Source organism: Bombus affinis, chromosome 16 (assembly GCF_024516045.1).
Source record: "Bombus affinis isolate iyBomAffi1 chromosome 16, iyBomAffi1.2, whole genome shotgun sequence".
Classification (NCBI taxonomy): Eukaryota; Metazoa; Arthropoda; class Insecta; order Hymenoptera; family Apidae; genus Bombus; species Bombus affinis.
In genome coordinates, this window is record NC_066359.1 from 7,713,205 (window position 1) to 7,739,966 (window position 26,762).

The 26,762-nt window shown below is 40.0% G+C and overlaps 1 protein-coding gene across 8 annotated transcripts in view; it reads right to left on the reverse strand.

The window, feature by feature from the left end:
• Positions 1-26,762, reverse strand: part of LOC126925343 (uncharacterized) — a 316,899-nt gene that overhangs the window by 216,105 nt on the left and 74,032 nt on the right. For 3 of the 8 annotated variants that reach the window (XR_007713872.1, XM_050740781.1, XM_050740782.1), the window contains one exon: positions 7,676-7,763. The exons of 2 other annotated variants lie outside the window; for them this stretch is intronic. The gene's annotated coding sequence lies outside the window, so the exon portion shown is untranslated. Of the gene's footprint in view, positions 1-7,675; positions 7,764-7,927; positions 7,956-8,056; positions 8,327-8,799; positions 8,988-26,762 lie in introns of those variants that run through there. 3 more of the 8 variants (XM_050740783.1, XM_050740784.1, XM_050740785.1) reach the window with 3 other exon arrangements.

A 26,762-nucleotide genomic window follows, 5' to 3' on the forward strand; every position in this document is an offset into this window, starting at 1 on the left:
GACACAGAAGAAGGAAGGAGACTGAAGAAAAAAACGTGAGGAGATTCGATTTTGGTGGATTCCTTTATTTGCTCCGCTTAAAAGGCGCGTTTTGCCTCCCTAAGTCGTCGAATACCTCGCATTTGTTTGTGCTAACAAGAGGAACAGCCTTATTCAATTTTTAGGCTGAGGGCAATAGTCACCAGACAGCGCTGGCATCGGCTATCTCATAGGCCAATACTAATCTAATTAGTTGCTATTAATCTACGTAACTTCGAACTTGCATTGCTATTTTCTTATCGTAGTACTCGTTGGTTCTCCGTTTCATCGCAGAAGCGAAGAAGAATTAACATTGCCCTCGAAAGACAATAGTATCCTTCAACCTCCCTCCCCGGAACTCGTCTCTAGCCGAATCAATCAGGCTGTTCACCGCTGAATACTGACCTAACCTCGGTTCATCAAAAACCAGGAAGAACCCCGTATCTCGTTCTGAGTGCAGCGAGTGGAAAACGAGTCGTCCGGTTCGTTCCAGAGTCAGGTCTCCGAAATTAGCCTGACAGAAGCTCGAGGAAGGGTGAAATTCAAAAAGCAGCCGGCAATTCCAGCTGCTGCTGCACGTACACGACGAGGACGACGCGGAGACGACTGCAGCTCGCATTACCTAGCCCCTTTCTCCGACCATTACCGGGGACATTAACGCTGCCGGCGGTTGTAGCAGCCTGGAAAAAACAATAGGTATTCCCAGGACACTTGTCCGCCGCTGTCATACCTGTCCATTGTTCGCCAGCGCCGTCTCGCGACGCTACTACCGCGCACGGCCTAAGAATTCGACTAGGAGGCTCTTCCTCTTATTAGTTGGAACAATGGGGTATTCGACGACCCACGTGTCACTTCCAGTTATTTCAGAGATACTTCGAAAGGAATATAGTAATTGAAAACCGGGGATAAAGAATTCGATAAGTTACATCTCCTGTCTTTTGTAGAAATGCACTTTTAAAATTGAATATGTTGCGAATCAATTCTACTAATTTCATTCTTTTGAACACTTGAGGATATCAAGAACATCAGTTACGTAGTATCATAATATTCCATTGATTAAAAGATTAACTTTCGAATTATTTCACCAATTGGTTACAATCAGTTTTTGTCGTTCTCATCGTTTCTCAAACGTTTCCCTCTGAGAGTAATATTTAAGACATCTTTAGAGATTTTCTAAAGATGGTGAAACAATTGCACGATAGAATTAAGCCGCTGATAAGGTGTACAGGAAGTTGAGCGAAACTGCAGGGGAAAAGAATTCCGTGCGGAAGTATCGGGCTTTTGAAATTCGTCAGGATATTGAATAAGTGGAATCTGTTTGGGGAGGTTAATTTTGATGATGTCCGAAGTTTTTATTGGAAAAGTTGGCAGCACGGGAATTTTGTTACGAACTAATATCTGAGGTATTCGTGTAAGCTCCCGTCGGAATGAACCGCGGGATAACTTTGTTTCTGAAATGATTTAGCCTTCGGTTGCCTTTCGTCGCTCTACATTCGCTGTAATTTTACGAAAATGCATCATTTTTCTTTCCTTTCGGTTATCTATCTGCACGATCCTTCGAATTCTCCCTTTATAAACATTATGTTATACATTTTATTTTTATTCGATTCTACGTTTGTACCTTGTTGTTCTATATTTTGTTTTTTAAACAAAAAGAAATTGGCTTCTGGCCACTTACAGCTTAAACAATTGGATTTTCTATGCTACCTAATTCTATCGACAGATCATTAACAAATTCCCTTCAATTTTGCACTCGAACAGCTAAAACAATTAAAAATTCCATCTACTTTCTATTTTTTTTTTTTTTTTTTACAGCCTCAAAACTTCGAACCTAATATCAGATTTCCAACTTGAAAGACACGAAACTACCAACTAGTTTCTCAGAAACCTGTTGCAGACATGACGACAGAATATCAGACTCTAAATAACGGCCTCCCCAAAAGAATGTACCAAAGGAACGTGTTAATTACTGTTGAAGACGTCTCGAAACCATCAAGTAGAGGATGCTCGAGAGTTTAAAAAAAGATAGAGGGGAAAGCCGTCTTAACTACTGACGATGACAGTCTGAAGATTGGTCGGTGAGCAGGAGAAAAAATTCAAAAAGCCTGAAGGAATCCTCGTCAGGAGCCCGATTCTATTTGAGGATGTACGCGTCGTTAGCCTGCGGTTCTTTAAAATGTGACGACAATCTGCTCGGCTCTTTAAAATGCAAACCGTGCGACATAACTATCTACTTGTGGGAGTCAGACACGGAGAAAAACGGGCAGTCACAGAGAAGAAAAAATAAAAAGCGCGACTGCGTTTCAGCGGATCACCGTTGGATACTCGCGCGTGTATTTTTATTCCAACTGGGTCAACGCACTTTCTGCCAGCCTGTCAGTCTTGGCTTTTTTATTATTTCTTTGACACCAGGTCGAAATTGGTTAAAATTCAATTATCACCTGAATTGGTCCTTTCGGTTTGAATATCTTTAGAATGATCTAGATTATATATATCTTTAATTATCTTATTTTATTTCTAGATTCCTAATAGGTCGGGATATATTTTTTTAATATATTCGTATTAATATTTTTACCTAGATATTTTTTACTAGATTTACGTGCGCCCTAGAATACGTGACTAAATTTGCCGCTGTGTTTATCAGTGTAACAATTACGCTACTCAAGCCTCGATAACAATAGGGAAAAATCTATGGAATTGGATAATCTGCACGATTACTCCTGGAATTCCTAACTCAATATCCGCCATTTAATCCGGCTAAATTGAACTTTAAACTGGAAAAATCAACCTTCACAATTTAAAAACAAATTGACGCTATTAACGATGAAAATTTACTCGGTGTTTTCCAATTTCCACGGCAATTTCTAAAAATAAAAACCCTACCATCGATTCACAATTCCAATTAAACGAATCCTGCGCGCCGACCAGCTGAAAATATCCCGGTTTAACGTCTCTTTAGCTGCTATTTCTCCGGAAACGTTAAGCAGAAACCGTAAAAAACGTGACTGAATTTATTTTGCATGGACATTGTTCGAAACCGCTAACTCGCCACGCCTTTGAACTGCGTCGTGTTGCCACGATTTTTCATCTAGAGAACTCGCCTCGTTTTATTGAGTATAAATTAAGTACTCATAACGGCGGCACACTATACAATTCGGCCGATAAAACGTTTCGAAACTTCGAGCGAAACGAACTTCGCTGTTTTACGGTTACCCCAAGGCCTTCAGATATGTCGACAACAGGTGACGATGGTCAGCCTGGTCTTGTTGTTGAACTTAATTGCGTTACCCTGAGACGACCATTTTAATTGTTTTCTCATTTTTCTTTAAAATTAGTTTGGTAATGAAACTTTAACGCTTGATGAATTTTCATATTTCTATGGAGATATCTGTATCTTAGATTCAATAAATGTAATATCGAATTTTCAAATATCCCATAGATGATACAACCTTGCACGAACGTAAAGAGTCTGACAGAGATTAATCGTTTTCTTGATACTTTAAATTAATTATCACGTTCCATACGAAACCAACAGCTGTTCTAATATTTATGACTAGGGTTGTGCATACTACAATACAGCTTCAACTCCCTTTTCCCTTTTGCCAACGGCAGAAACGCTCTTCCATTAGAAATTCGAGCGAATCGAAACTCTTCCATACGATTTCGATTACCTTCCATTCAGGAACTAGGATCGTCAGTGGAAGATCAACGACTAGAACACACGGTGAATCATGTTCCATTCGCGAACTGGGTCGACGATTATCCTGTTACACGTAACCGGTGGTAAAGCAGGTGGCTGCATTACCACGCTCAGGAGATTCCATGGAATCGCGGCCAAATCGAGTAGAATACTTTCAATCGGTTACCCTAGTCTATTCCCCGGAGCGATTTCTACGAGGCTTCTCCATTGTTGACCTAAATCCTGGTGTATATGTGCAACGAGAACCAGCCAGTAGTTTCCCTTCTACCCAATTTCTTCGTTTCCGGTTAGTCCGCACCAGCTACCGGATGGAAACGCGACTGTTATCAGGAATTTACAAGGATTACCTTCTGTGTACGCAGCTTCTCTTCTATTGACATTCTCTTTGCTCCGATCGAAGAAAATAAAATGTTACGGAAAATTTTGCTGCGTGTTGGGCTCACGTTAGTCCAGTTTGGCAGTTAGTTCTGGCTACTGTGTAACGCTGCCGCTGTTAATGGGATCCAAAGCGATTCGACCAGTGAGTACTTTAGTATTCAGGATTAAAAGTGTTTTCGAGTTGGGCGACTTGAAAAAAAACTTTGGTACATTCTTTTGCCCGAGCTTTGGATTTTTCAGTTTCCTAACTTTTGCATCGAAGCTTGAATTAATTGTGTTTTCAATCATTGAAAGAGGAACGAAGTTTTAGTAATTTAAAGAACGAGCGGGAGACTTCTGCGTTATGCTAAATGTTTTGCGATCCGACGACGAAGAAAATTAATCTTGGCAAACGTTTGAAGCGCTCCGAAATTAATGAGAATCGGAAAATTGAATTTGAAATACAACACCAGCGAGGGTAAGGTTTCGTCGGGTACTTGAATTGTCCGTTAATAAGGGTACACCGTAATTTTCCTTCTGATTAAAATGTCCTTTTTCACTAAGATTTTTAAAAGTATCTATTATCCATGAGAATAACAACGAATGATCACCGTACATTTATGTATAAAACCAATAAACAACAATTATTTCAAAATGAACTCAGGAGAATTCTTAATAAAATTAAGATAAGGATAAAAATTAGTAGATAAATAAGGACAAACAAATTATCTATTAAATTCTATATTGATTGATACTATTCTCTTTACCAATATCTTACCACTGCAATGATTGTGTTCAACTTGCCCAATAACGCGATACTAGCGCCATGTGAGCGTTAACTAGTGTCGTATAGTCACCATTGCTAAATTTACATTCGGCAGAGTATTTGCAACTCGCTATATTTCAAAAATTAATTATATTTTTCTATAAGCATAAGCTAAACAGAACTCTGAGTTGTCAAAGTGTGGACAAAAATCAATAACAATCTTCATTTAACTCCTTAATCCCTACTCTCACATGAGACCTCTAACTTCTCTCGACAGAAACCCAATTCCCCCTCGATAAATCCTAAGACTCTTTATTCCCATCCATTCCAGGCTGAAAATCCGGCGTGAGTAAATGATAAAACGATAGCTGCTGGTAGAAAGAAATACGATGCTCCAGGCAACATCCAAAATTCAGCTCCTGACCGTCAGCCAGGAAACGCGGAGACGAACAATGGGTTAGGATGAGACGTTGGATAGGATAGAAAAACATCACGCGGCTCATTGCCGGGAGATTTGGCGGAAAGCGGGCTGAGATTGCCGGGAAATCCTCGGGAACATTACCGAATCGGTACGCGTGGTCGCGTGCGAGTTACACGGCCGCACGGAGGAAAACAAAGAAGAAAGGGATCCTATGAATTCGTGAGTGACTTCGGATATCACGTTCCCCGGCGTCTGCCAGACATTTCCTTCGGGCTTCCTGTGTGCATACGCGCGCGGGCGCGTTTACATCCCTTATGCGTTATACAGGGTGTCTCTCTACGAAGCACGTTTTCTTCGTCTTGAATGTTGGATAAAGTTTTTCGAAAAATTCTTAGCGCCAGATTTCGAAGCTGTCTAAGCACCCCATGATTGTTATCGAACTGAATAGAATACGTTACTGACGTTGCTGAATATTTATAAGAACGAAGAAGAAGAATAATTATACGATAAAATGACCCAAAGTAGGAAGCTGGTTTAAATGTTTAACTATTCTTTAGTAAAACATTGAAATATTTGTCGCAAAAAAAGGCGATATGGGAATATAAAAATTGGAGTAATGTTAATATTTCCTGATCATTTTGAACGTTTGATCCAAAATTTGGTCGTAAATAATAATTAATTAAATTGCATCACGTGTATTTAATACGAATGACCTATCTAGAATGTCATTGCAGAATCGGATATAGAAAGTATGCGCCGTGTTGGTTCAGATTATGGATTACCCGTGGTAATCAATGGTACTGTAATTAGTAAATAATTAACTTAATAGGAAACCTAATCTGGTCTACAATTTAGCACCAACTGGTTCGTTTAATAATTAGTTAACCTAATTTTATCGTTATTCACTCTCTTCTATGCACAATAACAAAACCTATTAAATAACGAGAGACTAAGTGTATTCACAAAGAACTATCGATATAAAATATTTAAATGAAGTTCTCGTTCCAAAATGCTCACCTCTTTCACGATAATTTATCAATTAGTGGATTTAAAAGGTACCAAACCTGCTTTGGAAATTTTACAGAAAATTTTCATTTATCGAAACGAAAGCAAAATTGAAATATTAAAATTCGGAAGAAGACTTTTTAAACCTTCTCGATATAACGATTTCAGTTCAAACTAATAAATATAAGACAATTTTTAACGACAGAACAGAAAACACAATTGGATGAAGAGTGAACTGAATAACAGCAATGAAATTGAAACGCAAGACGAGAACAAAGAATCATAGGGCAATAAGGTTTGAAGGCAGCAACCAGGATGCAGAATTTACCAAGGACGAGAAGGAGGCCTGGTTCCTTGGTTGAAAGGGCCAGGAAAATTTCAACGGTGGGAAAGATATGAATTTTCATCGGGAAGTCGGACGATAAATTTCCCGTACTCTCGCGACGCTTGCCCATTATGTAGATAATCGCGCGACAGAATTTACGTTCCGTGATGCCGCGACTTTGTAGACACGGCCAACGAAAACGAAATCGCGGCGTGGAATACATTTGCGGCGACCTCGCGTTTCTAAAACTCACCTTATCCATACATATAGGGTAGCCCAAAAATACCCAACGTTTCGTTCAATTTAAAAATAGAAAAAAAGGAACAGGGACTAAATTAAGAAAAAATGTATAAACTGCGTAAAGTATACATGTATCACCGTTTAATTTCGTCCTCCCAAAATTTGTTCTACCCTAAGCATTTTCAAAGAAATTGCAGCCGTCCATTTGCATGTACACCCTGTAGTCATTCTTAATATGAAACGCATTCCTAATTTGTCTGACTCTAGTCGTCTTTAATAATAAAAGAGTTAATGACATCTAAACAGACGCATACCTAGAGACTTGTTTAAATTTAATACAAACAAGTGCCAGGAAAATTTATTCGCAAAACAGGTACGCTCTTTTGCCTGGTCTAACCTAGTTTCATGTCGTTCAAGAAGTCGCACCGCCCCATTGTGCAACTGAAAACGCCCATGAACATTTTCTTTCTCCTCGGTTCTTTGTTTGTCGTAATACCTGACTGTGAGCAGCGAAAACAGAAGGAAAAAGAACGAGACCGAACAATTATAGCTTCGGCATTTCGCGACTGGCGAACGATAGAGTAAGCAATTACACGATGCATTTTTTCCTATTTTTCTCCTCTACTTTTTGAAATTTCGCGGTACGCTGAAAATAGGATGATCCACGTGACACGGTAAAAAGGAGCGTTCGTTTCGCAACGTTTCGAAAACTTTAGTTGCATTTTCGAAACAATGGGCAATGTTTCACGAGAAATTAAACTGTGAGATTCGTCGAATTTCAAAGAAATTCTGAGAGTCCCCTTGGGTTTGAATTACTATTGGAAAATGTTCTCTGGTACTTACGTTCCACAGGATGGTTAGTCGATCGTTCAGGCGAACATGTTTGAGGTTAGGATCGCGTTACGAAGAGATCAACGTTCATTGGTTTCTTCTGAAATTGGAAGAAAAGAGCTGTATTAATTAAATACGTTTTATACTTTAGAAATCAATGAATACTGTTGTTGTAAATTATGTGCTCGAAAAAGAAAATGAACCTTTTAAGATTAAGTTTAGCGATAAATTAAACTCAAACGCATCTTCCCGCAATGTATTTACCAAAGTAATTCTCATTTGGAATACACTTAAAAGTGAGGCGCACTAAAGACGAGAATAAGGCTAAGGAACTGGTAGAAGCGACAATTGGTAATTTAATTATATAGATGGCCGGGAAATAAAAATTCTCACCAGAGAAGCAAAACGTCTCCAGTGTTTCTAATTCAGGGAATACTCTGTGGTGAAGTCGGTGTTTCAGTTTCTTACGCGAGTAATTTTCATAAAAACACTAATTCCGATGGAAACCTTGAGATTTTATGAAAGTCCAGCTTTGGCCAATTCCGGGCCATAGTTGATTTTACTCTTTTCTCCTAACGGCAGCCCAATATCCGTCGGAAGTTTCTCAAAGAGCAATCCGCCCCCGTGAGGAAGGACTTAAGCGAAAAAAATTCCCTTTTCGCACTGATAAAAAGAAAACTCGTTGATAAGCAGCGACTAGCCTAGTTTCACGTGTACACAAACCTTCTACTTCATATTTATTCTAGTTTACCATCTTTGTAGGGCAACAAAAAATTAATTCCCCACAGTGGGTTATTTATGATTTGAGATGAATCTTAAACTAGATGCAGAATTTGCCTATTTAAAATTATTGATTTTTTCTAATTAATTTCGAGTAATTAACCCGGATATGTTTATCACACGCTCACAAGAATAATACAATGTTAATAATAACTTTATTTCGTTACAGTAAAATTTTTTTATAAAATTTACATAGTTTCTCTAAAATTGTAATAAATTTCGTATGAATTACTAAAAAAAAAAATGTTTTTATCTCTGCATATATTCACCAATGCTTTTGTTTGCTTGTTTTACATAAATAAAAGCTATCCTTTTAAAAGTTGTACGAAAAGTTTTGTGGCTGACTGTATACGTACTACAACTACTATTTATATGCATCTTTCATTCTCGTTGTTTCAGCCAGCGCGCGTTATTTTAAGGAAGCTACGTACACGTACACACACACTAGAGAACGCGAAACAAAAATCACTAGACGTTGCAGATGCATAGAGGCAGGCGCGAGACATACGACGCCCATGAAACTTCGATGACGACTGAGTTCGCTCACGATTTCAAGGGTGTGTAGACTCATAATTTATAGCTCTGTAGTGGGAATACCGCGAAATCATTCAACGAACAAATACGCCTTTGTCGAGTAGGCAGAAATGCAGAACGTTTAGATAAAAATAATTAAAATTCAAGGCTAATAAAAGATAACGAATGATATTATTTCTGCCTATTAGTGATTTTAAAAATCGCTCGATCATTGTTTAGTAACCTTAATTCGTGTCTGGCCTGACGTTACTGTAACGAGGCTATTTATTGGATTTATCATTTTGGATGATGAATTCAATTTCTGTGTAATTATTTATTAATACATTAATCTTGTGTACTTATTATTACATGAAATATATTAGCGTACCTCATTAGCACTTTTAATTTTTATTTAATAATAAATATATTAATATGATAATATACGTAAAGGAAAAATTGATGTTTCAAAAATCTGTCAGCTTTGATCAATTTGTCAATTCAAATATTTGACTAAAAATGCATGTATAAAATTCCGTGAAAATAAGTTTTTCTAAGAAATATTAACAATCTCTAATAGTATTATTATAGGAGAAGACCTGGTATTTTTTAAACAAATATTTTTCTACACCGATATTTGATTTAAGAAGGAAAGTGTACAGTATAATTCAACAAAGTTTCAAGTACTTAAAAGATCGATACTAGCTGCGATCAATCTTCCGCACGTTACTAATCAGCAAATCTACGATTTATTCCATTAGGAGCTGTTGCGATGAAATTGCCCTTCTTTCCAACTCATCCCTCGGAAAATCACCCTGAACAAGTTCAGTAGTTGCCGGGCAAGCATGCAGAGTGCGAGAAACGAGCGGAAATCAGCGCAGCCAAGACCAGTTACAAGCGTTATTCCTTAATTGCACCGTTGAATGCAAGAAGGGCCCCAGTGTCGGATGTTAGTTTCCATAAAAGTGTCCCTGAGCGAAGTTATATGTTCTTGTAACATCGTTTAATGTATTTAAAAATCCAATATTTCCTCTTTATAACTTCTAACGAATTAATTACAATAGTACTTTAATCTCTCCGATTCATTTTCGTACAAATTAAACATAACCTATAATCTAACGATACTGGTTCAGATTTAAATTACAATTGTAAATCATTCATTTGTTTATTCAGTTACCACAACGCGGTAAAGAATATTAGAAATTTTACTATAATAAAAGATCTTGGAGAATCATTGATGTACAAAAACCATGTTTTATTTGAAAATGACAATTCCAATTGAAAGTACTTTGTCAAAGCTTAAACACTGTTCTTTTTATTCACCGATGACAAAATTAAAGTCATCGGCAAGCTAAAGTTTTTGGTTCGCGCTAAATCTTCAACTTTGTGAGTGATTGTCCTTTCTCAATAACGTTATTTTCTAACGCCGCTTTGAGAGATTTCTCGCGAGGAAGAAACAATTTTCCACGAACAAAGGGCGCGTCGAAGGTCTCGCAGACGCCATTACGGTGCGTCGATGCGTGCCACCCGCCATTTTGTTCATCGAGAATTCATGAAAGCTTGCGTGTCGCGTTCAGACTACACTCAGGATGCACATTGTTCCCACGAACACGGGATGGAATTTCGTTACAACTTTCGTTGAGCACGTTCCAGGCGATTTTATTAGTTGGAATTAAAATGGCTGACGCTAGCCACGCGCGCGGAAGCGAGTTTTGATGAGCGGATCGATTGATGAGCCCCGGCTCTGATGTTTGGACGTGCTGTTTGCCAAATTGTGTGCACGTTTTTGAAATTAGGCGAGTTTGTTTGTGCCATCGAATAGACGATCGAAGCACAGATACGTGGAAACCAACGTGAACGTTCCAATGTAAGAAGGATATGATATTTCTGCTTGACGCTTTCGACAATCCAAATATCCTTCTTCATTTCCCGGACATCGCTTAAAATTATACAATACATATACAATTTTTTCTTATGAAAAACACATAGGTACACGAAACATCCGTTTTTCATTGCTAAACTTTCATCTAGAAAAGACGCCTGCAGAAATTGACTAAAAAAGTTACAGGACCTACTTAAACTCAGTATTTGGGTCAGAACAGCGGCCATGTCGGATCCAGGTGGCGCTAGTTTGATATCTTCGAACTCGAATCTTTTTAAGATTGTTTGATGATAAATTAAAGGTAGTGTGTTAACGTGTTTCTCGCTGGAACTTCAGATTTTCGGTCCTTTCTGAACTCTCGTTAGGCTGGTTTAGTTAGTCTCTTTGTGGATCATTGAAGTTCAGCGATGGGTCGAGAGACTCGACTAATTTTCAACTGCGAGACGTTGCCCCTGGCGTTCAATTAACGAGCCTTTCTTCGATACAAGCAACTCGTGATCAGAGAATCGACGTGAATCCTCCCCTCGTGAGGTGTACACGCGTTCTAATTATTACCCTCGTTGGTACGCTGATGTACTATTTTGTTCAGGTTGTTTGGTAAATCGAAGCTCAACCTGGATACTTAAGAAAATTGATACTTGTGTGTCTTTGTCCTTCGCTGCTTGTGTCTGTCGATCATTTGCGAACAAATTCCCTGTCATTTGCTCTATTTTCTTAATTGGAATATGAAAATTTGTTGAAAGAGCTAAGTTATTACGAGAGATTGTTATTAAAACACTGATAAGCCGAACATTTCTGGTAACCGCAATGCTTCTCAACTTAAAAAAAAGCTGCGAAACGTTGAAAATTTTGGTGGCCCCAGTTCGATGACCAGACCCCGGACTAGTTCTGGTCCTAACATCGAAAAACGACACAACGCGTCTTATCCAATCCAACACAAAGATTCGTGGCATTTTACTAAGGATCTGTAGATGACAGCGATTGCACGCGAAATAACAATGCACGCGGACAGATATAGCATCGTTTCGACGTAACGTAATCAGGAAAACACACCTGGGGAACAGAAGGGGCTTTTATTCGATATAATACGATCGATCGACATAATTGGGATGGGGGGAGTCAGTCTGCCGTAAATCCAGCGGGCGGATTAGCGAGCGTGGCGTTACGACATATGTACGCGTGCAATATTTAAGCCTCGTTAAACGCATAATTTCAAATCGGCCGTGGGCTTCGCGTCATATGTTATTGATAACCGGGGCCGCGAACGCGCGGCTCTCTGTTGAATAATGCGCGGATTACGCGGTCTAAACTAAAGCAAACGTCGAATAATTAACAAGACACCCTGGCTCGCTTTGAAAGGCCGACACGAGAGCTCCTGGCGGACCCGCGAGCGTTACGCTTCGGCCTCATTAACTATACAACTCCCAGTCTCTTTGACGCGGCGCGAAGAGATTGATGAGCCCGGGCTCCGACCGATTAGAGGCAGTGATTAAGAAACCTGGCCTCTTCGGTTTGTGTTTGCGCGTGCGTGTGAGCTCCTGCTTTCCCGGATTTAAGTTTTTTGTTGCTTTAATGCTTCCGCCAGGTTCGAGCTGATCTCAGTTTGAGGATTAATAAAGAGGATAGATTTATAGGTTGATTAACTTTGATTATAATGGCTCTTAGAAAGCGGGTCTTTCAATTGTTCATCATTTTGGCATCCGAATATCGTCAGTAACCTGCGTTCTACTATTTTATAAAGACACATTAGGACCAGTGTCGTCCAATTACGATACGATGAAACAACGATAAAGAGAAAAAAACGATCAACTGATTAAATTTCTACATTTTTACCTGAAAGAGCTTCCAACAGATTACCAACTTAACAGGAGTCTGACTAACTTGCGAGTTCATTTACGAGACACTCTTAATGGAGGAAATTTTAAAGGAACAGAAATACCCGAAACGACTTGGTTTTCCCTTTATTATATTTATTCGTACATTTCCACGTCGAGTAAAAGAGCTGGAGAGTAATAAAGACACTCGGTAATGAAGAGCAAAGATGAAAGGGGAAAAGAATTTTTCCCAGAGTCGTTCTCAGCTCCCTTTTACTTTCATTTTCGCGGCGACTGTAATTTGCCCCTTTCAGAGCCGAACCTCGATGGCTTTTACGACGCTCGATATGACCGGTTTTACGATTCTGCGTCGGGCGATGAGCAAGCAAGGGTGGTAGGGGTGCAGGAATCGGTATTGTGAGCCGTTAAACTGCGAACGAGCCGAACGTAGGTGTCTTAAAGGGAAATCAGATAATTGAATAACGGTCAGATACAAAATTTCTACACCGGAGCTTTTACGAGCCCAATATATGTGTCCTAGGGAATTTCACGCCCATACGTTGCTGGTATGTTCCCGCCGCTTACCTCTTATCGAATAATCTCAAAGATTCATAAAAGTCTGACTGTATAAAGAAACTTTAAGTTACGGTATATAGCTACCGTATTGTAGTTTTAATCTTGTAATTAAAAATTAATTGATAAATTTAATGTGCGAACTTTGGGGAATGTTCTGATTCATGTTTGTTTCAGAGCTCGAAGCTTTTGGAATATAGAAAGAAGCGTGGAATATGGTTTCAATTTCCAGAAGCTCGATATTTCTTGCTGTAGAATCCCCAACACATATAGAAAAGTCACTAGTAGATTACAGTTTCAATTTGTCGATTCGATATTCACCTCAAACTCCCAATATAACCTAACTACATGCAGAAAAATGGCCAGAATACTCATCGACTCGCCATTTCTAAATCTGAACCTTTAAACGCTGCCAAATATACCGAGAAAAATAACTAGACTACACTTTTAGTAGCGAAACCCGCTTCGAAACAAATTTGGAAACTACCAAGCCCCTAATCAAAGACGCAGCATCCTGTATCGCTTCTCCCTCCTCTCGTTCCAAAAAAAGAGAAGAAAAAAGTAAAAAAGAGAAGTATATCGACAATTTCAATTTCCAGACTCGCGATCAAAGAAACATTCGTCGACGAGGTCGCGGGGCTTTGATGTCGTCCACGTGCAGCGCGACAATTTCGCAGTTAGCCCGCGAGCCCCGTCGATCGCGACGATGACAAGAGTTATTTTCTGTCTGACAGGTGTCGGTGGAGCGTCGATCGGTTTTTAAAGCTCGCTACACGAGAGAAGGGCCAATTGAACAGACGCTGCGTGTAACGCGCCCCAGGACAAATATACCGGACGTTATTTTGCATATAGAAAAATATACGCATGCGTACACAGTAACACGCACGCATACACAGTAATACACACGCCTAGATGTATGCAATAACAACAAAAAATCTGTGGTCCAATACCGAGAACGATCAAACCGATGGACTGGCAAATATTTTTCGCGGACGTCGGTTTTATCTCGGCCACCTAGCGATTTTTATTGAGACGATATTTCATTCGTCAAGTGTGTATTCTACGAAGAATAATTTGTACAGTTTAATAATCCATCTATAATTTTTTCTCCAGTTGTTTGCCTCGTTAGAATATTATCTCCTTACAGTGAGGAGATTAGGAAAATTACCATATTTATGCTTGGGTTGTTAGATACTCCTCTATCACTCCTAACCTCAAAAACTCAAAACTCAACACATATCTGGCCCTCGAAACTCATACAACTCGCAACAAATAAACCTGGAAACTAACTCTCGTACCTGCATTATCCTCTCCTCAAAGTCTATCAAGATTCCCAAGCTGTGTCGTAACAACGCTCGTTGCCCTCTCATCTCTCGTACACCGGATCGATTATATCGCGGCGGTTCCATCGCTCGCAGTACGTACTAGGAACGCGTGCACATATACGTAAAACCGCAAGGAGCAACTAAGCTCCCTGAGCTCGCGAGACTTCGTGACGAGCGGCCATTCCTCTACTATTTTAGGGTTACAAGTTCCGGCGTAGATCGCGCGGATAAGCTCCTGCGGACTTATTTATGGATCGAATCCGCGAGATTTCCGGGAAAGCTCATTTACCTAGGCCTCCTCTTTGCTTGCTCATCCAGGCCTTTGATAGAACGCCGGCCCACCTCACTGATGAAATATTATCGATAATCGGGGGCCTCAAAGAACGGTTTCTCTGCTCGCGCGACAGACCGCGTGGACACGCGATGCTTGGTGTAATTTGATGCGTCTGTGGACTTCTGTCGACTTTTATGCATGCGTCTGGATCTTGCGATGCGCTAGGTGTAGGTGTTTTGAGAGAATTTCGACTGTTGGATGGAGAAATGTAGCTTGAAACTGGAGATTTTAGGGAGATTGGGAAATTATCATCCCGTTTTGTGTCTGGTAGAATATTACGAAAGGAACGTAAATTAATCCTCTTTTATATTAAAAATATTTTTACATCCGCGATACGTGTATACGTGTTGCTTGAAGGTTAAGATAACATCTTGAAATCCGCTGATAGAAATTAAGATTGGGTAAAATAAACTGTTGAAACTTGTTGACAGAAATTACTCAAATTTTCATATCGTAATCTGAATTATAAAAATTCAAGATTAGAATTTCATTCTGAATTAAGTTGAATCTTATCTTTCTATAAATACACAAAATTTCCAATATTACATCATAATTTGTGCTGCAACAATTCCAGTGTTTTCACATATAGCATAAAGGCCAATTCGTGGTGGAAAATTTAATAGAAGTTGTGGTTCGTTGGATACCGTGTAAAGACTAGAATATAAGCATAACGCAAATGGAAAAGACAGTGTGTTATGGTCACGTTGCCTCGTTTCTATCTGGCGTATCGTATCCACCTACAAACCAATCCGGTTGCCACAATGGGGTCGGCTCTATAGCAACCAGGACGTTTCCTTGTGATTTCAGTGATACGGAGTTTTCTTGATGAGTTCCATGCAAACGCGACCGTTCTCGTCATGTCCCGACGAATTCAATATGCTCGTACATCGATACGCGGTGTATGGCTGGGGCGCGCATAATCCACGAGGTACTCCAACTTTAATGGGGCGAATCTCGAAAACGCGTGCTCTTTTGATCGATAGCGACGTTGCAACGTTTCAATATACTCGTTGGAATAAAGTCAACAAATCACACAGACGATTCATCGCGAGCAACTTTTTGAGGTTAGAGTTTATTTTATTATAGGGAACTCTGATTCGATTCGTTATGCATGTTTATTATTTATTAACAATGTTAACAAATCAGAAGACTGATTCGTTGTAAAGAAATTGTTTTAACCACGCCACCGTACTAAAACATGAATCAATAATACGCACAAATTTCGTTCACTAACCTAACCTACCCAGCTCCTTCGCTACGATTCTTTTCCATCAAGCTTCAATTTTCGATTCTAAGTTCGCTCTTCGCCAATAAAAAAATAACGTAGATTTTCAAGATTATTTTCCTACTATTTTACAAACCATAAATCGGCAAACATCTCACTCTCGATCCTAAATTTGTATCGTGCCAATAAAAGTTACATAAACTTTCAGAATTATTTTTCAACAATATCCTAACCTATAAAAACCATCAATCTGAAATCATTTCATCCCAGTGAACATTCAATCAATAATTCGCCGATAAATTTCGTTCACATACCTCCTCATCCCCGTCCAATTCCTTTCCACCAATCCTCTTGTATTCCCACAAAAAGCCGGAATTCGTGCCGTCGTCGATTCACGCGATGCCCATTCACGAAAAGCGGCGTGTCCAGCTGGGCCTCGCTCCCCTATAGAGAGGCTTAACATAAGCAAGCACGACGTGCATTCGTCGTCAGGTGTCAGGAACGCGTTTCTCATGGCCGCGTTTCTCGTCGGCTACCTTTGTGGAAACGTCCATGTCGCATACCAGCACGCGTCACGTGACGCGGGCCGAATTCCCAGCAAATGGACGAGGCAGACGTAAGACACAGAGGCCCGCTAGAAAATAACGTTGCCCCGACGAGACCGAGACAAATGGCAGATCGATGCCATCGTCATTTACGTCGACTCGCTGAATGTGGTGGTAGGACGATGCTGAAACTGTGTGTCAGGGGTTGTCGACACCAGCCAGAAACCACCCCTTTTCCGGCGACACTTATTGTTAGTGAAAATTCGCCACAAGCTGCCGCCACTACTACTCTATATCTTTCTCACCACTGTATCCTACATACGTGGGGTTGGATTTAAATTTTAATGAGTCGCGGTTCGAGCACCTGTTTTCTGGGTTAATACGAATGGAAAGGCTGCTGCTCTCGCTCTGATCCTCCCAGCTCTCGGAGGAATTTTAGCTGGTTTTTGAAGGTTTATAGCAATTGCTTTTTGATTGTTGGTTTCATGTACATGCGAGTTATTTTGTTGGAAATGAGAAACGAGTGTAATTGCAAAGGAGTTAAGATTATTAATATCGTGAAAGGATATTGCAGACAGTTAATAAGTTCTATATACAGGAAATTAAATATGTTAACATATATCGAGTAAATAAAACGGAAAAAACTGACGAATCTAAACAACCGTCAAAAGCGAGATCCTAAAAGATGATTATAAAAAATTGAAAAACTATCTTTACGAAACCATTAATGAACGGCCTTAGTCTCGCCATATACCCATAAAACGAATAATACAATCGCAGCCCGATAATTATACCGGCGTATTATCATTCTCACCTTCACCGTCAAACCTTCCTCGCAATCTTCTGGGTACGGGTAAATAATTAAAAACCTAACTAAAGAAAATGCAAATAAACCAGCGCAAAGGATCTCAGAGCTAAGCAGAGCGAGTTGGTTCGTCAATGAGAGGGCAGCACTGTCGAGGGTTGCATTAAGCGGGAAAAAACTTGTGGCCCTTGTTATCACGGTCGTTACCACGATAATATCGCCTTGTTCCACGTACAGTTACATGGGACACGACGATATTTGCCCTGGCAGGCTGCATGCAACGTGCCTGCCTGTTACATGGTTACAACAATGGCGACCAGCCCGCTAACGAGGGAACCGTAGTCCGACACCTGACCTGAAGTTTCACTCTTCCGTAATCATCATTTGGCCTTGAAGCAATAGAACTATATATCGCCAATCCGGTAATATAATAACGTAACTGGAAATTCTAGCGTTAAATACGCGTTCTTCATCCTCTTCGAACTTTTCAAACATTACCTTAACAATTATGTTTTAGCATCCACAAGCCTTGCGCAATTTATCAGCTATCTTTAAGAAACTTTCATCTTCGTCCTTAACAAGTTATCTTTATTTTTAAACACACCAGACTAAAGTTCTCCCATTTAACCGTAAGATAAAATAAAAATTGGGAAATCGATAAAAATATTTTTGCCGTGTTTTTCTCCTGCGATCCTCGTATACCAGGTCAGAAATAACGAAGGATAACTGTTATTTGATTCAGTTTGCCTCGCTGAAAATCCGTCTAGCTGCTCACGGATTCCGCGGCGATTCTACCTCTCCCACCAAACTGTTTCATGGAGTTTCCATGGCGTAATGAAACGCGGAATGTGAGCGGATCGTCAGCCTTTGAAGGAACGATTTCGAGGATTGTTCCGCCCCCCTTTTCCGCGTCTGGATGCCCACACTCGTTTATCCAGCCGGATTATTTTGTCGGAATGCTTCATCGTCTGTTGAATTGACGGAATGCCGTCTGGTCTGAAGACCGGCCGTATTTTATTAGATTCAACACCAAGGGGACGTGTTTGCCTATTGGTCATTGGTTCATGGACTGTGGTCGAAGCGTTCGTGCCGGAAGACGATGCGTATGTATTTATGGAAAATGTAAAAATGTAAAAAGTTAAACACTTTTTTTATTAACTAGTAATAGTAACAATTCTTGATTCTAACTCTATCTAATTAAAGGAAAGCTCGCAACAGAATTTTTGCAAAAAGTATTATCGACTATCTTACGTCGAAGAGAAGAAGACCTATGGTCCCGTTCCGATAGTTTCCTCCTTTCGATGAAAGCCCAGCTGGCTTTTCAGCCGAATTTATGAATAATAAGTACGGCTTCAAAGAGTCCACGCGTGATCCGAACTTAATGACGATGCTGCGGAGGTGGAGTTGATAGAGATCGCGTATTAATCTGAGAACTTGCTGGTTGGTCACACTTTCCGAGAACGTAAACAAAAGGAGAATTCCAGTTTGCGGCTTATCACGGCCCCGGTGTGGCGGGATAAATATAAACAGCTTGTAATAATACCAGCTCGTGCTAGGAGAGCAGGATGAATTCGTCGATGCTCTTAAGCCTCCAGCTGCCAGAGGATTCCATTAACTGAGAGGACTAATTTAAATAGAATAATAGAGATGACTCTTCTCGATGCGTTTCGTTAGATTCAATCGTTAATTGTTCGTTCCTTGTTACATGACTGGATTTCTTCATAGATTTAAATTATATTATACATTGTCGAATTTCGAAAGATTTATACGCGACGAAATTTGGGTTAAAATAAATAAAATGTAACGTGACGAAATAAAAATTTGTTTAATAATTGTATTTAATAATTAGGAGAACAGATTAAAAAGCTTTAACCGTAAATTTATTGGTGCGAAGAAACAATCGTAAATGCGTAAAGTAATCCTCTATTGTCTACCCAATGTCGACTCGCAAGTATCTCGGCTTTCAATAGCTGCAGGGAGTTAGAAGCTGAGGTTATTGATCTAAAAAGTAGAAGGGTCGAAACTGTATTTGACAAACGTACCATAAAGGGATCACATTCAATCAATATCCGTGACGTTGTGTGCACACAGCGTTTGTATTTACGTAAGATGGATGGCGTGAACATCAGGACGGAATCCCAGAGGATCCGCCAGTTAAGATACAAGAACACAATGATACTTGCGTGATCGTTCCCTATATACATTTCATCTGATCGAACACGATTCTCCAGACAATCGTACTTTTAGTTAATACTGAGATTGAAACGATTATTGGCGTTCTCGACTTACTTCTAAATTTCAATTAGTCAGAAATAACATGGTCGCAATCTATCCATAAGTCCACCGCTTTTTCGCAGATACGTAAATTTTGTTTAAAAATTAGAAACTGTTTTCGCACATCATTGACGTATGTACGTATGAAACTTAAAATTTGCACATACGCGACTGTTCCGTTATTCCATCGGCGAATGACAGATACGATCGAAAATGATGTATCTAACTGTATCTCTCGTAAACTGTTCGACTATTAGCGAGAAACGAACGTTATCAGAAGAAGAATCAGCAGACATGGTGGACAGAATCGTAAATGGGCTGACCAAATGCGACACTGGACGGATAAAGCGGTCTGGTGGCGCTAGTTGCGTCCTCGGCGCGTTTTGAGGGTTGTCTGTACAATTGCGGTTAATTACTAGCATATTCATGCACACGATACACGCTCCTTAGTCGGTGGGAACGGTGTGCACGACGTGCCTACTAATCCGGCGCGCAGATGCAACCGTAATTCGTTAGTTGCTCGGGGCACGTCCATCGAATTAGCGCCAAGCTTAATTAAATCGTCCAGATAAACAACTTCTCTTCATGCTGGACAGCCATGCGCGAACTGTCTTTATTTGGCCGATATTCAACCCCCTTTTTTCACCGCTGATTTTATTCCATCAATGGAATTATGTTTCTAAGTTCCTTTGGTTTTCCATACAAAGTGCGCCGCTGTTGCCATGGCGCTTAAGCTGATTTTAATACAATGGGCTGGCGAAAAAATATTTTGTACCAAAGTTGGTCGTTCGAGTTTCATTCGAATATTGCGTAACAATAATTTCAGAAAACTGTTACAGACGAAAAAATTATATGCTACATTTCTCGCTCATATTGCTCGCTTCTACGATATTTTTGAAACGAACCTCTATATAATCGATATTTTCGATATAGAATAACCGATGCGAAGGGAATACACCTATGGTCGATTAAATAACAAATTTTGAAGTATTTCACCAGTTGTTGCTAGCCTTTAATGCGAAGCCGATTATTCGATTATCGTCCGTGTAATAACTAATTAATTAGCCAGGCTGTGCACCGTCCGACAATAAGCCAATAATTTATGACGAATCGCTGACACGAAATGCGTTCACGTTCTAATTTTTCATCGATCAAATTATCGATGACACGCCGTCCATCAATTCGATTTTAATTCCCATCGAATTAAATTAACACTGCTGCTATCTTTGGAGCCACGCCCTTTGTGCTTAAATATTCTGTTTCCATGAAATTAGAAGACAATTTCTCTTCTTTCCATTTTCCTCTCAAAATTACAACTAAAATTATAATTTTGGTATCTCTGAAACAAAAACAAAAACAAAAAAACTTTGACAATTTTGGGCTGTCTGAATTCGATGACCAAAAGCTATATATACTACGTGGCTCACATACACACACGCACACACAGACCGAGGTTTCTGGTCTCAATTATTTCAGACTTCTGTCAATTCTCCCGTTTAAATGTCTCGAAACATGTAAAGTTTGACGGTTGTCCGATTTTACGACCTCGTTATGTCGAAAAGGCAGGCAAACCCGAATGTGGAGGCACGTGGCCGTCATTACCATCCACACGATGCCATTGCTTTTTTTCCCCTCTTTCCGCTAACCGCATGTCAACGGTCGGCGGAGATTGATCGAGGGATCTCGAAATTGAAACAGAAATATTCGAATCTCTTTGCTCCCGGTCACACAAGCGTCTGCCATGCATATTTCAGGCACGGGCAAGCGAAAAGAGAATAGCATTACGCATATTCGTGTGTCTCTCGTCCGACAGACGAGAATGGAAGCCAGAAATAGACGCGAGAACGTCTCCTGTCGACGTGGAAGCCCCGAGAGTTGTATCGGCACTGTTTGGACACTCTCTCGACAGATTGAAATTTCATTTCGACGGAATTCCGATGGATATTGGCTCAGCGCGATCAGATCGATTTCCAAGTGGATTTACGACTGTTTGAAAAATGTTCGTCGCCGATGGAAGAGGATTTTATAATTTTTGCCGAAGGCGCTGCCACTCGGGGTTAGCGTTCGATACGTGAGCGATTCCAACGGCGATCGCAACACTCTTTTTCTATACTTTAACGTATTATACCATTATATCCGCGTGATATTATTTTTCCGATCGTTTTAAATGATCTTAAATATGAAAATAATTTCTATACGAGAATCGTTCGTCTGTAACGTACCTGACACGAACCATCATTCCCTAAACGTACTTTCTTCTCAAATAATCTAAAGATATAAAGCACGATAGTCGAGATAGATGAGAAAAATTGCGTCGCTTAATTATATACGACAAAATGTTGTTTAATTTTAGATTCGATTTGAAGCTGGTTCCCAAATTTCCTAAATGAAAAAGTTATTCATAAACTAGCATATTCGCATTATACACGGAGTCTCGCACACACGATTAAAAACACGTTCGCGGTTCAACGACCCGTTTAAACCTCCTCATCCGCGATTCGGCCGCGTGATGTTTATGCATCTTCGTGTACGATATTCAAGATATATGCACGCATACATGCAAATCAGCCAGGACTTTCACGTATCCACGTGAGAGAGAGGACGTGCGTTGCCGGAAGCACACTATTGCCCCCTGGTTGCATACAATATGCGCCATTACGTTATGCACATGTATGCAAGCGTACACAGGTGCATCGACTGTCCACCGATCGAATCCACTTCCATCCACCAGGTTTATAAGATACCACCGCCACGATTATATGCAAATAACCGATATCATGAAATTTAACCAAAATTCCTGGTCGATCAACCAAAGGATTCAAAGACCCTAGCTTCGAAAATCTACGCTCGTGGTTCGCCATATTAACTTTAGAATGATACGCGTAAAACGAGACACGATAAGGAGAATGATTTCATAGACGTAGAAGTTGGAATGATCGTTCGCTTCTCGTATCTTCTTTTATTAAGCGTTTCAAGCGGCAATGAAGGCTTATTTTAGGTTGTACGAGTGGTACTTGAAATATCGTCAATCTTGGATCAGATCCAGAAGTTAGTGCGAACAGATTGTACGAATTAAGTGCGAGTGGAGATTCCACTAGACGAGGAACTGTATCTCAGGCTATTCAAAATTTTGGTATCGTACGCCGAGGGTCGATAGCGATTTGTTCTGCTTATCGTGACACGTAACCGAAACAGGGGCTAAACGTCGCGGAGCGTGGCCGCTGATTGATCCGTCAAACTTCGGCACAAAGGGCTGCATTCGCGTCACGTCGCCGCTCGAAAAAAGAAGGAGCGCGAAGGGAAGAGGCGGGCCGTCGCCGTGAAAACTTAAAGTCGACGCAACAATGGCTTTTTGTCAGCCTACCACGACCCGCGTAAAAACGATACCGGCTGGTTCTCAAGAGCCCTACACACCACTCTGCCTCTTCATCCCCTAGCAAGATCAAGCGAGGACCGATCCACCCAGGTATCGGCGCGTCCAACACGTGACTTCAACTTCTTCGTCGTCTTTTTCTTCGCTATTGTGCATTTGGGTCAACCCTTTCGACGACAGTTCCGTCTGCGCCTCCCTTTCTTCGAAAGAGACGATGCTCGCCATTTTTCTGGCCGTATGAAAGGCCACTCGAACTCCCTGTGGCTTCTTTGTGGTTCGGCACAGGTAAGAGGCTCGTCTTAATTTCCTCATTGAAAGATAGACTCTCTCAAGACTTGTCTCTCCTTTCGTGTACATTCCTCGCGAGGATCATGGCTTTGTTCGATGACAGGAGAATTTAGTTTTGAGAATTTTTCATCGTGGTTGGTTTGAGTTGGGAGATTTAAAGAAATAGTTACATAGATGTGTCTGAATTTCCTTTTCTCGTGATTTTTGGAAGTAACCGTATACTTCTGGTTTCTGAAGGTTCGATTAATTTTACTTAACGATGCGGACATCCGGTTTCGAAGTGATTTTTGGACTTTTCTGGCTGTGTATAATTCCTCAAACTGATCCTCCATCGATATCGTTGGACCAACGATAGTTAAGATTAGATTTAGGTTGCTTAATTTTACGATATTTCATTCCGTTCTATTTTATATTTTATGTGGGACAAAAGTTTCGTTCGTCGTTTAAATCTCGATCGGAATTACACGAATACGTCAATTATTGTCATTGCACACAGCAAATTTGACGGTACTTAATTAACCAATAATTAGCTATATTAAATTTAATAAACACGCCGTCCCCAATCAACAAGTTATCAGCAGTACATTCGTTATAACAGATTGATGATTTTATTCTTCCTCAGATTGGTCAATGTTTCCAATATACAATTTAGACATTAAATCGGACCATTTATAAAACACTACCGGAATAACATGATTATCCAATTGAACTTCGATTCAGTGAGAAAGATTTTTTTTGGAAAAATTAGTTCTATTTTTGTCGAAAAGTTTGGAAACTTTGTACCAAAAGAGAGCGAAAAAATTTCCCCGTTGGAAACGGTTAATACGATCGATGAAACATCGATACAACGATGGCACAATACTTCGTTGCCATTGTTTTCGTGCTTCCATAGCGAAACGCTCGAATTCGATTGAAGACCTGACTGTACCGAGATCGATTATTATAGCTGGCAGTTGGCCCCGATAACTGCCGACGATTTCATTTCTCTCGATCTATCGCAACAGTTTATCCCCTGTGTCCGAAACTTTCTTCGTTCTCATCAGCTTCGTGTTGCAAAATGTTTTTATTCCGCCATTTCCTAAGTCGGACACGATCATCTTCGTTTCTCAGTTAGAATACTTTATAACTGTCAATTATAAATATATAATTATATATAATTTCCTGGCTAGTTGCGCGATCCTTCTAAATTTGAATTGTTTTACTTTTTAAGCTGATCAATTTTGGGTTCGACGATTTCAATTTCCCACTCGAGCAAAGATCGAAAAGTTATTTCACTTATATCAAATTTCATCGGCAAATAAATTTGTCCAAGTATTCGAATTCATATGTAATACGATAAATCGAATAAAATCTGACAAATACAATAGAAAATCTGCTGAAAATCTACCAAACAGGGTGAAAAACGTATTTCAAGAATATACGTGCGAATTATAAAATATAAAATTTTGTTTCGCTAATCCGCGACACGAACAAGTACATTTTTCATGCGGAACAATTCTCGGCGACGACAAGGAAATGCGACAGTATCGATAACTAACAGCAGCACGTGCGCGCGCGTGCACAAGGGGTGGAAGTTGCATTAACAAAGCCGAGCGACAAGCGGACGAGGAATTTTATCCCACGCACGAATTACGGGCCGCCGTTGCACTCGTTTACAAGCATTCATTGTCGAAATGTCATTTCGCGAGAATTGTGCCGCGACACGTGCGCGCGGACCTCCCTCTCGCAAAATTCCGCTCGAAGAATGGATTCGCGCCAAGTAAAAATACGCGATCACGCGGCCCTGCCCCTCCATCGAATTACGCGCCATCCTGCATTTTTCTATTTTTTATTATTTCTTTCTTTTTTTTTCATTACAACTACATGGCAAAATTACGATGCTATTGATCGGAAATTCCGAAGGTCGATAGTTTTTTCAGGCTGCCGCTTTATGCTGTGTTTCTGCATACTGTGAAGTTGAAGTTTCCCTAGTGGTTTGTGATACGTGTGTGGAATGGTGATTTTGAGATACAATTAGCGAAGTAAAATTTTCTGCGCGAAAAGTTACAGTCGGTAGTAAATATTAATTTATCTTTGATTTTGCAATATGACAATGCGCGATGTTAAACAATACACGAATTAATACTTGTATAGTTTTCCAAAGTTTTCCTGATGTTTTCCATACATCAGAAGTAAAATAAAAATTTCGCGCTAGAAACTAGGAGGCACAACCAATGCACAAATGTGAACACGTCCAGGCAACGTAACCTGTTCGCAGGATAAATTTCGCCATACAGGACGTGGAAACACGGAAGGATCTACAAATATGGGTCAACGTATTCCTGTAGCTAGCCAAGATTTATTTGAGTGCGGTGAATTAGTAAAATATTTACGTTGCTTGTGAGTCGGGCTTGCTGTGAAAATGGAACTAGCGTGTAGCGAGTGTGAACATTCGTTTCCCTAGGTTATGGATCATCGGATCTATCGGTAAGCGGGTGAACGGCGCGACAACGAACTTAATTACGTCGTAATTAAGACACTTTTCCTGGATCGTTAATTAACGTTATCTCGATAATGCGTGGCAACTATATGGATTTTCGAGTGACTTTGAAACAATGGCGACGAAAGGGAACAGTTGACAGCATGTCGATGAATTGTACTTGAGATTGTATCACAGAGATGCCATGGAAGGGGTAGAAGGTATTGTAGTTACTGAATATAATATTAATTAATAAAGAGGGTGAATTGAATTAATACGCACAGGTATTTAATTAATATCAAGTTTTCGATTGATATAAACGGAATAATTGATGTAAATTACTGAAAATCCTCAACCATGTTTCGAGTAATTGGAAATTATAACGCTCCTGTAAGTTTTCGATATCATATTCTTCTGTATCGTTCGTGGAACCTGCATGAAAACCAAATTCTCTTTGTTTAACCATAGGACCATCGCCAACAATAAGCGCTAAAAAAGGTGCTCATGAAACAAATCGATACAAAGGATTCGGATACTTTATATTCATAACATCGTTAATTATCCTGCATCAAAAGACAAGTTTTTAATCGATTGACTGATTCTACAGTTGCTAACGCCAGGTGGAATTCCTTTGTCCTGGAACGTGCGAATATACGGAGAAAGCGAGAAGATATATCGGTGAATGGTTTCTATGGAGGTTGAACATGTATTTTGCTGGCATTTAGTATGGAAATAGTTAGGATAGTAAAGCCGATAAAGAGACCGCCATGTTGCCAAGCATTAATTAACGTCTTCGAACAAGACGTCAAGTCAGATGTACCAGAAACTCTGGGATTCCGGCGAGCCTTAAGCGTATTTCGGGAATAAAGGTCATTAATCCTGATTTGTGCATCAAACCGAGAAATGTCTTACG